Below are 10,889 nucleotides of genomic sequence, written 5' to 3' on the forward strand. Positions count from 1 at the left end.
TGGCTGCACCAGTTTGCATTCCCATTGTTTGTTTGTTTGTTTTAATTTGTTTCTTCAATTCAGCAGTCAGCTTTTCAGAGAGAGGGGCATTGCCAAGGACTATGCATGTATATATATATATGCATATATATGCCAAGGACTATGCATGTATATATATATATATATATATATATATATATATATATAGTCCACATTATTAGAGAGGACCAGGGATGGGTATCTCAATGGTGGGTATCTCAAATGAGGAGAGAATGGTGTAAGAACCCATACCTAGGATTAAAGGAATTGGTTGTCGCTCCAGCTCTAATGATTGCCTAAGAATGCCTCAGGCAAGAAGCCTGAAGAGTTTTTGTTTTGTTTTGTTATTAAAAAAATTTTTGAGGAGCGCCTGGGTGGCGCAGTCGGTTAAGCGTCCTACTTCAGCCAGGTCACGATCTCGCAGTCCGTGAGTTCGAGCCCCGCGTCGGGCTCTGGGCTGATGGCTCAGAGCCTGGAGCCTGTTTCCGATTCTGTGTCTCCCTCTCTCTCTGCCCCTCGCCCGTTCATGCTCTGTCTCTCTCTGTCCCAAAAATAAATAAACGTTGGAAAAAAAAATTAAAAAAAAATTTTTTTGAGAACATTTATTTATTTTTGAGAGAGAGAGAGAGCACAAGTGGGGAGGGGCAGAGAGAGAGGGAGACACAGAATCCGAAGCAGGTTCTGGGCTCCAAGCCGTCAGCACAGAGCCTGACACGGGGCTCGAACCCACGAACTGTGAGATCATGACCTGAGCTGAAGTCAGACGCTCAACCGAAGGAGACACCCAGGTGTCCCTTGAAGAGGTTTTGTTAGCTTCTAACCCAAACAAGCTTAGATGACACCAGGGCATAGGTGTGCAGCAAACTAAAGCAGGCAAGTCAGAATTTATCTAGGATTATGCACTTTGTAATAGGCAGTTTGTTTTTCGTTTTGGGTTTTGGATTGGTTTTGCTTTGCTTTTATAGATTTGAGCTGTACTGAGAGGTTAGTTAGTTACCCAGGCTAAAATAGTTACTATGTGGCCTCGTTGTCATTTAGAGGGTGGGTGGGTGATAGAAACACAAAGAAAATGCCAACCGTGCAGGTTTGTGCTGTCTTCCAGCCACAGAAAGGAGACACAGAGACTCCCATAGGGTCCTTTCCTCACCAGCTCCTATTTCAAAGTCACAAACTCCGATTTGAAAAAGAAGTCTCCAAGCACAATGATGGGAGCACTCGTTTATCAGGCTGGAAACCTGTTTCTTTTAATAACAACCGTAGTAAAATATGGGCTCAATTATAGTCTTTTCTTCCCAACTAGGAGGGGACATTTGCCGCAAAACTTCTTATCATTGGCAGTAAGTGAGTTATTAGAAAATCCTCAACCTTTAACAACTACGTTAGCACTACGTAAGCAAAAGATAAGGAGGAGGAGTAGGGTGTGTGTGTGTGTGTGTGTGTGTGTGTGTGCAAATTAAATTTGCTTGCTTGCTTTGTGCAGACTAAGTCTGAAAATACTGGGTTGTGGGATTCTTTCTGTGCTCTCTGGGGTGTTTCATATTTTGACACAGTTCGATATCTTCTCTTCCTCCTCCTGGTTGGTTTTCAACTGTCAAATTTTCCCTCATCCTGTCCTGTATGTTGTATGCTTAGTCTTTCTTTTTTTTTTTTAATTATTTTTCAACGTTTATTTATTTTTGGGACAGAGAGAGACAGAGCATGAACGGGGGAGGGGCAGAGAGAGAGGGAGACACAGAATCGGAAGCAGGCTCCAGGCTCTGAGCCATCAGCCCAGAGCCCCACGAGGGGCTCAAACTCACGGACCGTGAGATCGTGACCTGAGCTGAAGTTGGATGCTTAACCGACTGAGCCACCCAGGCGCCCCATTCTTTCTATGGCCTTTGAGTTAATTGTAGATTGCATGCAATTCACCTGGATCTTTTGTACTTTTCAGATATTTTTTTCCTTAAAACCCACGGTAGCCATAAATTCCGATTTTAGTCGTACACTGCTCTGTAATTGACAGGTCATCACCTTGTATATTACTCCTCTTGTTCTTTGGTTTCCAGGAAAAAGACAAGACCTGACTTTCCTCACAGCTCTGCAGGATCTTGTTCTGACATTTGAGGTATTACTTTGTTTCCACATCAAAGGTGGCTTGTCGGTGAAAACTCTTGCTCTGATTTCCAATTATATTTATGTGCTATCAGTTTTAGCTCATCTTCCTATCTGGTGTTAATTACTTGACCAATTTAATGATCAATTATTAACCACATAGAAGGAAACCATCCTGAACTAGATGCTTATAAAGGTGAAAATCAGGAGTATAAAATGTTAGTGATATTTGACAAGAAAGCGCTGAGATACTGAACACTTCCTTTAAAAAAATTTTTTTTATCATTTATTCATTTTTCAGAGACAGAGAGCACAAGTGGGGTGGGGCAGAGAGAGAAGGAGACACAGAATCCGAGGCCAGCTCCAGGTTTCGGGCTGTCAGCACAGAGCCCGACGCGGGGCTCGAACTCATGAACCGTGAGATCATGACCTGAGCCGAAGTCGGACGCTCAACCGACGGAGCCACCCAGGCGCCTGAGACACTGAACACTTCCTTTAATCAGACACCCATCTGACCAGGTCCCTGTACAGACAAGAAAGCACAGACTTTCCATCTTTCATATTAGCAATGGCTTCTGCTGCCCAGCAACATTGTAAATCCTCGCCGACCCGGTACAATTCCGTGGAGCGCTGTCTTCAGCAGTCACTCTGAATGAACGAGAACAGTGAACAAGTGCTCATCTGTCCGCAGCCACCCCAGGACCCAGCCCCATCTCCCCTTCTTCTAAGCCGGCGCATAGAAAGGCCAGTGTAGACTTCCCCGTGAGAAAAGCCAGAGGAGAGCAGTGAGCATGACGGTTTGGCCTTCATGGAAAAATGCAAATGGCTTAGAAGACTTGTTAAGATCCTTCCTAGCTGAGGAGGGATTTGGGAAACCAGGGTACTGCTTCCCAGGCCTCTCTTCCTCGTCCTCCTCAGCCACATTAGGGAAGAGAACTTTGAAAAAGCAGGGAGAGAGGCTGGGCCTCTCCAAGGAGGAGATCCGCACCGCCTGAAGTAGCTAGGCTCCTTGGACGAACAGAATCAAGTAGGTCACGAGTAAGTGCAGATTTTAACTGAGGACTAGCCAGGTTTCTTGTTTCCTTGTGGGAAAGGTTCAGCCCAGGCTTTGTTCATCTTTGTCTAAATACACATGTGTGCCCACTCCTGAGACAGAGAGAGAGAGAGAGAGAGAGAAGAAGAAGAAGAAGGATGGAGGGGAAGAAGGGAAGGGAGGGAGGAGGGAGGAGCGGGAGGGGGGAGGGGGGAGGGGGAAGGAAGGAGGAGGAGGAGAAAGATTGGGGGTTAAGAAGGAGGGGGAGGGAAGAGGAGGAAGGAGGAGGAAGGAAGGAGGGGGGAAGGAAGGAGGAGGGGGAAGGAGGGAGGAGGGGGGAGGGAGGAGGAGGAAGCAAGGAGGAGGGGGAGGGGGGAGGGAGACAGAGACAGATTTAAGTACAAAGGGCTAGGCCCTCTTTCAAGGGAAGTAGAACTGACTTCTCTACTTTTCACGATAGCTGGGAGAACAATCCTCGCGTCTTTGTCTCTTCAACCTGCTTGAAAACCTCATCTTGGGGTGGGATGGGGGTGACTGAGAGGCAAACCCAGAAGACGGCAATGTGAAGGAGAGGAATCTTCTGTTCCCTCCCTGTAGTTTCCTGTGAATCCCATTCCGAACCGCTGTCAGGATAGAGCCGCTTAGAGAACAAGATAGTTGTCCCTTCACTTTGTAGCCCCTCCTCCCCCCCCCCTTTTTTTTAATTCCATAGACTTCTTTGTCAATCCTGTAAAGCCTAAGGACCCTTTCAAAGAACAACGCTTTTGATTACATAAAATAAGTTACAGAGGATTACCAAGGACATCTATTATATTGAAAAAGACTCCTACCAATGGATCCCTAGGGGTGTCTATGGGGCCCAGGTCAAGAGTCAGGGTCAAATACGGTTGTGCCTAAGTCAGGGTCCCTGCAGGAAGTAGGGGAACGTTCAAGTTAAGATGATTTGAAGGGTGTTTAATAAAATGATCTTTACAAATCATAGGCAGGGTGTCGGGAACCATGCCGGGTTGAGAAGTACATGGTTCCAGAAACTGCAGGGCTCTTATTAACAGCAGAGACAAAGGGAGGTGGGGGAGCAGCGTGTAGGGAGAGGAGTGACTCAGTCTTGGGAATGGGCCACCACGGGTGACCCTTATAGGAGTGGAGCCAGGAGCACGTGTACCTGACCTCATTCCTCTTAATCCCCAGCCGGGGCTCCCCAGAGATGCTGTATATTAAGCCGACTTAAAAAACCTAAATCGATTGAGGCCTCAACATTTGTCCTGTCTTTCCTGGAGGGAGACAGGTCCGTCACCTTCCACTTGGCCCTTGTCCTGTGTCTCGTGTTCTACAATCAGGAGCATCATGAAAAGGTAGCATGTGGGAGCAGGTAAATTACCACGCACAGACGACATTGGTAGGATGTTCATTTGCCGTAAGCCAGTCTTTATTTTTGTTGGCGAATATTTAAAAATACTTTAAACCATATGTGGCGTTAGAGTAATTGATCCTCTCTCTCCCCCCACTCTTTTTGCTACAATAATTTTTCTTTTGTGATTGATGTAAAAAACAACCCTCACTGATAGATTTCTCAGGAAATCTCATTATTTGCAGGTTAGCTGGCTCAGGACGTCATCTGTCTGTGCCGAAGGAGAAATACGTTACAAGCTTCATCTTGAGAAACGGTTAAATTCATCGAATTCTTTGGGAGCAGCTATTTGGGCTCTGCAAACGTAGGTGGAGTCCTTGGGAACCATTTGAAAAGTCATTTGCTCCAACGGTTTGTATTGTCATTCTACAAATTGCACAAGACTCTCTAAAAAGGAAAAGAAAAAAAAAAAAAAAAAAGGAGTGATTATTATCAGCCCAGGGAGATTCGTTGAAAACGTACACCCAGTGTTCCGTGAAAAGGAAAAGGTTTTTCCTTTTGTGATCACAGAGCAGTAAGGAGGATCCGCCCCGGAGGCGATGGTCCAGGCGGAGAGGCGTGTGGTCAGTTACCTGTGAAGGTAGCGCCACCGAAATGGAAATCACTTGCTCTGGGAACTCAGCCTGAGCTGCTGTGAAATGATTTGCATGCGGTTGTACCCAGAGTTCCCAGAACTGCGTTCCCGGGTGTTCCCTCCTCTATTTCCAAGGCTGGCTGGCTGGTGCTGTTTGGGTGTATGTCTGCATGTGTCATGATGTTCTGTTTTTAAAATACCCCAAAAGTTCAAGAAGTTTTGCTTCCTTAAAGGCAAGCTTGGTGCCTAGAGATGGTATACTGAGCTGCTTTCTGTAGGGCCTTTTGGTTTCCTTTGGCTTTGAAAGCACAAAGCAGTTCTCTAAAACTGATCTCCCCCAACCAAGGGTAGGCTGTTAAGCGCCCGTCTGACACGGGTGTCCCTAAAAGCCACATCGCGACCGCAGGCGTTCTCTAGCCTTAGTTTCCTTTCATGGAGATCCTAATGCGGCAGGTGACTTGACGGCTGGAGAGGCTATTTGCAGATGGGGTTTTTTGAAAAATTTTCCCTGTTCTTTTTTGTCTTTTTTTTTTAAGGCAGTGATTCTCTGCAAAATGTTTTTTGTTTGTTTGTTTGTTTTTTATGAATTCTCAGAGGGTGAACAGAGGTGGAAAAGGGAAGAGCGGCTGAATATTTCTGTCTTGACCAGAAGCGTCCTAAAATGTTCTGTTTATGGACACGGGGGGACAACGGTTTGTGTAAGGTTAATGCGGGGATCCCTGAGCCTGGTTACCCCTCCGGTGGCATCTGAACGCATTAGAAAAGGGTGCCAGGAGCCCATCTGTTAGCAATACATGCCCAGCCACAAACACAACTGTCGTGACAACCACACCGAGTCAGTCTTTCAAATAAAACTTGTTAAAAGCTACTGCCCTCCCGCCCCCACCCACTGCAGTTAACTGCATTAAATCGCCCCCGAACCAGTATTTATTTGCTTAGGCGGTGCCTTACTGGTGCAGCTGTGGGATGGCAGTAACCCCACCAACATGAGCCTTTCAAGTAACCCCACCAACATGAGCAGTTACAGTCCCCCGAGAGGTCAGGATGCGTTCAGGGTGACGTCTGAAGGCGGGCTCTCTCAGGCTGCGCTGCCTGCATCCGAGGCCCTCCGACCTCCTCTGTGCTCCGGGGTCTTTCAGTCTGGGAACTGACGGACCAGCTGATGTCTCCTAGATGACGGCCAAGCATAAAGGCGGCCTGAGAGCAGGGCTATTTCGTGTGACGGGTGGAAAGACTCACCTCAAGCCGGTGCCCCTCCCCAGGCTTCCCCGGTCTCCCCATTTTGGTGATCTGGGGTGGCAAGGGCAAGTCTGGGCTAATTTCAGCTCAGCTGTGAAATGCGAGTTGAGGACAGAATCGAAGCTTATGATGACGGACCGCACTTCGCACTTCTGAACGCTTTGTAGCTTTTGGAAATGAAACAGCGAAGAGGCTCTTCTGATTGTCAGAACGCCAAGGGGCCATGCCGGTATCTGGACGATGTGGTCAGCGCCAAACCCTTGGGAAAACAGTCACGGCTCAAATACTAGAAGACAATTAGTGGTTTCAAAATACCAGATTCCAGCTCCTACGCGGCGGGAGCCTTGTGCTGTGCCTGGTACGCGCGGATCGCTCGACAGTTTCGGAATGAACTGGGCGGGTGGATGGGAGGGGAGGAAGACGAAGCTGGCATGAAAGAAAGGACTGTAGAAAAAAGAGTCAGATCGTGACTCTCACACAAACATAAAACCAACCCGTGGCGACGTTGTACTTAATATACTGACTAATGAAGGAGGCAGTACGATGTTGCGACCGGTTCGGAAGAGACCTCAAAAGCCACGCGTTTGTAGCCGACTGGGAACGCGGAAGCGAACGTCCTGATGGACAGAAACTGGCCAAAGTGGCCCGGAGGGCGGCGATCATTTGTCCTTCCACGGGACACAGTACACCTTTCCACGCAGAAGTAGTTGCCTAGCTGTCACTTTTCCTACAAAAGAACTTGTGTCTCCACAGAGCTGCGAAATAGCCTCGTCTCCGGACGACACACGTGTGCGTCCCGTGGCATCAAACGACCCTTGTGGTCGCGACGCTCACTTGAAGGCTACCAACGGTCCCCCGGGCTCACTTCAAATTCCCTCCCCAGAGCAGCCAACGTTCGTGGCCTCTACGTGAGGACACCGTTGTGGGTTAGAGGCTTTGCGCAATACCGAGTCGCGGCTTCGGGACGGCTGTGCGACGCAGGCCCTTTCAGCAACCCCATTTTACGGTGGAAGAAGCGGAGACAAAGCAAGAGACGGGCCCAAAGTTACAGAGCAAGTAAGGAAGGGGCCAGGACTTGGACCCGGCTGTCCCATGCCACCGCCACGGCCCCGGGCTCTTCCCGAGAGGGCAGACCTGCCCGAGGCTGGATGTGGTCCAGGGGATGAGCCAGCCTCTTGAATTCACGCGGCCCAGCGTGTGGGGGTGAGGACATGAGTGCACCCGAGGCTCTCCCGCATTCTCTGTGGACCTTTGGTGCAGAAACGAGTGCATCGCGGTGCATGGCGTCCCTTTGCTCACTCGCTCATCAAACGGGCAACCGCACGGCCATTTCTTCTCCGGGTGATTTGCGCGTCCATAGACTTCGCATGCCCTTCGCGGTAACCGCGGCGAAAGAGCTTCACAGCAGGGTGAGTGGCATCGAGGAACTGCAGCCAGCTAACGGTCTATCACAAATTCAAGGAGCCAGGGAGTTTGAGTCAAGGGCGGGCCAGCTATGTTCGCTTCGGGACATAGCCTGCCACATGCTCCGGGCTCCTTCGGTGAGAAAGGCCCCGGACGAGGCCGCCTGCGAGCACTGCTCCCGCACGAGGGCAGGTGCTTGGCATCTCCCCGCCACCCCCCCCCCCAGGTGCCACCTGGACTCTTCATGCCCAGGGGACCAGGCCCAGTTTTGCAAGTGGAGTGTGGCCTCTGTCCTGTTCATTTTCTGCCTTGGTTTTACTGCTTCGTATTAAAAAAGACAGTCCAGGAAATATTTAGTGCAGTCATAGAGCTGTGCCCCAGGAACCATAAAACTCCCCCAGCCTTGGCCTCCTGCTCTCTCGCATCGGCCCCCCCTCCCCCCGCCGAAACCAGAGAGATCGTTCCCGGGGTGGCACCTGTGCGGCCGTGCCGTGGATGTGCACGCTAACTGCCAGGGTTCAAGGACCAGCAAAACCAAGGAAAGTTCTCTGCGGGTCACCTTCTGCCCTGAGCTGGGCCAGCTGAGGCCACGCTTGCGCCCCTGAAAGAGAAAGCAGGGAACGTTCTCCCTCATTCTTTGCTTTAGGCAACGCCCACAGTAAAGACAGCACATCGCCCATAATTCGGGACAAGTGTGGCTTTGGGGGGAGCTGGGGGTTTTCTGTTTGTCTTCGCTTTTAATGAGCGTTGGCCCTTAAACGCGTAAGTCTAGTCTGAGTGGTAGCCGAAGTTCTACGCAAGACTTCGTGGAGGAAAACGAGACGAAGCAGTGTAAATGTAATCAGAAGACTGAAGTCCATCTCACTTGTTTTTAGTTGCTGGGTCTCTGAAAATTGCCTTCGGGGAGATTTGGTCAGGGAAAGGCGATGGGTCACGTCTTGTCCGCCAGGGACAATGTCGGAAAGGAAGGCCCACGGGGGCAGGGATGGGCTGGTGACGGTGGATTTGTTGATCGATGGGTGCCGTGCTGACCACGGGCGTCTCCTCCCTGCTCTCTGTCACTGGTAGTTTGAAACTGGCCACGGTGCGGATCTGGACGTCGCGATACGAGGCAAACGCTATGCACGGGGGCTTCCCCCCACCCTGCCGGAGGGTCCCTGTTGCCCCACGTTCACCAGCACACCTGTTCACCTACCCCACGTACCTGGAACGGTGCTCGCCCGCACCTGGCCGGCAGTAAATGCTTGTCGAGGGAGTCAAGGAAGAAAACGTCACTCCAGGAAAACAAATAATATCCTCAAGGTATCTAAACCCAGGATGTTACCTTGAAGTTCCTTAACCGTATGACCAGATTTCCCTTATCGTTTCCCAGGCTGTATTTTAGCTGCTTTTTCTCCTCTGCTTCTTTTGGGCTCCATACAGAGTCTCTTCCGCAAGGTGGGGATTCTTCTCATTCCGCAGAGAGGACGGGGAGATGCAGCGTGCTCCGCGTGAAGTGCCACACGCCCCGTGAAGGTCACAGCGCCACGAAGGGGCGGAGCTCACCTTTAGACCCAGGTCTGGTTGACTCCAAAGCTGCTGCTTGGCCACGCGATGCAAATGCCCCCGTGGGAACGTGTGGTACGGGGCACGGCCAAAAGCGCCCGGCCCGGTCCCGCACGAGCGTCCCGACCGCTCCCCTGCCCTCCCTCAGCTGTGATGTCACTTCAAGCGCAGAACCGACCGATCTCCAGCTCTACCCATCTTGCCTATTCCCGGGCGAGAGCTGTGAGAACAGACGCGTCACTGGGCCCCGACAGCAGTCAACGCGCTTGGGACCCAGGGCAGTAAAACGCAGCCCCCAGACTGCCTTGAACAGTGGGTGACGAGGGCATTGGCTGAGCAGAAGGGGCGCAGCGCTGCAAAACAGCCACGATATTCGGTCTGAAGCGTGAAGATGGCTGTCTCGGAAGGTGGATATTCACCTGGTGGGGGGCTTCGGCATCCTCCGGAGTCGCCCCTTTGGTCTCAGGTTTCGGGATGTCTGCTGCGCCCCTGTCACTTGGTGGCGGGGGCCTAGGAGGACGGATGACAGGGGCTGGTCTCAGCTCCCGGGGCATCTCTAGTGAAAAGGCTGAGATCGCAAGCCGCTTAAGCTCACCTGCCATCAGCCCATAGCTGGTCCTGCAGGGATGAGGGGGCGACCGTGTGCTCATCTCTCTCTCTCTTCTTCACTCCTTCTCCCCCTGGACCCTTACCTGTCCACTTGCGACACCCGGGAAGGAGGTAACGGAGGGGGCGGGGGGCATGTGACACAGCAGAACAATGGCTGGTTCCCCCAGGCCCGCGCTCTGTAGGAAAGAGAGAAATGACTTGGCCGTGGCTGTGTGGACAAAAATGCTCGTGGGGGAAATACAATAATGCGAAATGTGCCTATTCAGCTGCATTGAATGCATCTGAGCTAAAATTAGGATTGGAGGCAATCAGTCCTAACCATATTGCTGTAGTCTGCTTTGAATAAAACTCACAGACGTTCAGAAAGAAACCCCGTAGTGCCGCTTTCCTGAAATTTCAGTACCTTCGTCAAAAAGGATGTCTGCTATTTCCTGTCTCTCAAAGGGGGTTATTTCTAAAACTTCACTTTGTAGGTTGCGGGCTTTGAGGTTGGTCCTGCAACCTGTAGCCTTCGCTCTGAAGCACGACCCACCCAGGCGGGCTCACCAGGTAGAGCAGACAGCGTGCTCGCGCCTTGCTGACGAGGCGTCCGGAACCATGTGTGGGCGTCGTTCGTGACCTTCCGGGAGGGCACGGCAGACGTGGCTATGGCAGTCCCAAAAGCCAAACTCCGGGAAATATTTACAGTGTACGTGAAACAAAGTTAATGCTGTTACCCCATCAAGGGATGCTCTTAAAATCGAGAAAATGTAAATACAGCTGAGAGCGAAATAAAGGCGTGTCTGGGGCCCACATTGCCGAGCCCCGTGGGTTGGGGAAGAGGCACTGGGGACTGTTTGCGCAGCATCCTGTGGGGCGCGTTTGGGGTTCTGACATCAGTCTCGTGCAGCAAAGAGGCTCGGGGAGCGGGTGGAGGGAATGGGACGGGTTGTAGCCGTATTTCCAAAGTGCCCTGCTGGCCAGGG

Source organism: Felis catus, chromosome A1 (assembly GCF_018350175.1).
Source record: "Felis catus isolate Fca126 chromosome A1, F.catus_Fca126_mat1.0, whole genome shotgun sequence".
In the NCBI taxonomy this organism is placed as follows: Eukaryota; Metazoa; Chordata; class Mammalia; order Carnivora; family Felidae; genus Felis; species Felis catus.